The sequence below is a fragment of the Rhinatrema bivittatum genome, unplaced genomic scaffold (assembly GCF_901001135.1).
Source record: "Rhinatrema bivittatum unplaced genomic scaffold, aRhiBiv1.1, whole genome shotgun sequence".
Taxonomy (NCBI): Eukaryota; Metazoa; Chordata; class Amphibia; order Gymnophiona; family Rhinatrematidae; genus Rhinatrema; species Rhinatrema bivittatum.
The window spans coordinates 5,274-6,862 of record NW_021820434.1 but is presented as its reverse complement, the minus strand read 5'-3'; the positions used below and the strand labels follow the sequence as shown (position 1 = coordinate 6,862).

Here is a 1,589-nt window from a genome sequence, read left to right as displayed (position 1 = left end):
TATGTAACTTGAGCTGCTAGCCCAGGAAATCCAGAATGAGATTGAAAAGGTTGCCAGACCCCTTTACTGCCAAGGTGATTAAATGACCATTGAATAGATGATAAATATACAAAAGGGTAAATAACTACAACTCTCTATCCACTTGTCGTATAATTACATATAATATAGAGAGCCCAACAATAATATATGAAATACAAAAATTTTTTATTTAAAGATATCGCACAAATATACCTATATAGACAATAAAACTAAACTAGCACACTCACACATTCATACCCACAAATTAAAAAATATGTTGTATTGAGATACAATATATAACTTAGTTTATGTTACCAATAGAAGTATACAAATAATATTTCAATTGAAACTCGATAAATTATTGTAAACTTTGAATTAGAATTATGTACTGTTTGTGTCCGACAAAAGCAGATGCAAGATCTCTTCGTTTCACCCCCGTCTTTTGGGGCTTCCTCAGGGACTGATGTAAATATACACTTTATAAGTGTATTACCACACTGCAAAGCACATATCAACAATTAATTAAACCATTCGAAAAAACATACATTATCCTAACTATTGCACTTCAAACACATATACCAACCCAAATTTGCTAAAAACCTGTGACCAGTGACAAACACATATCCATAACGCCACTTGCCCCGACATTAAACACCACAAACCATATAACCCACCACACATAAAAACAATTTTCTGTATATCTTATCTCACTTATTTTTCTGTTATTTAAATCCTAGAATCTACTCCGCTTTTAATGACAACAAAAATATATCTTTATTTCCTATACCGAAACCCAAATATATTTAATACAGGCTGTACCTACCTGAATCACAACAGTTTATTCAACCTCTTATACTTCGAACTCCTTACAAGATTCCTTCAGCACAGCGTTCCCCTATATTCATTAGTCATGACTCTCGGCCATCTGAATTTAGCGGCGTTTCGTTTAACCCTTACGGTTTTCTAAACTTCCTTGCTTCTTACAGGTTGATCACATAGAAACCGCCGACCTATGATCTCAAGCCAAACATATTCTGCAACAATATAACCAAGAATTAGTTATAAAGAGTAAAACAATGTATCCTCCGCCCCAAACTGCCAAGATTACAGACCTTCAACACTCACGTCTAATCGGAAGTGACGTAGCACGACGTCACCCGCTGAGAAGTAGACTGCTAAGCTTCCCAACAAACTTATATAAGCAGAGAATTACGCCGTCGAATAATTAATTAAATTATTGAACCTAACCAACATCATTCCAATCCCCATGTTTCTCAAAAACAAACTTTATAGAATTTACCCCTAAGACCTACCACGAACCAGACCTACCACGAACCATACCTAATAAGCCTAGAGTAAACATCCAAAGGATATCATATCCATATGTTAATAGAATGCGTTCCATTCAATAGGTCCATTCAACCCCAAAGGGGCAATCGTACGCCAACTATAAATGAATTGCTGTTCAATTTTCCTTAACCTGAGGGACAAATCTCCCCCATGTGGAAGCGTAACTTGTTTAATTACGAAAAACCTGATCTCTGCCACAGTATGCTTGTTCTCAACCCAAT

General features: G+C 35.7%; 1 long non-coding RNA gene across 1 annotated transcript; it reads right to left on the bottom strand.

Moving 5' to 3' along the window:
- Positions 1-392: 392 nt before the first annotated feature.
- Positions 393-1,209, bottom strand: LOC115081626. The gene is made up of 3 exons (XR_003853841.1): positions 1,144-1,209; positions 842-1,052; positions 393-515 (listed from the first exon to the last, which is right to left on the bottom strand). It is a non-coding gene; the product is annotated as an uncharacterized LOC115081626 (long non-coding RNA).
- Positions 1,210-1,589: the final 380 nt, after the last annotated feature.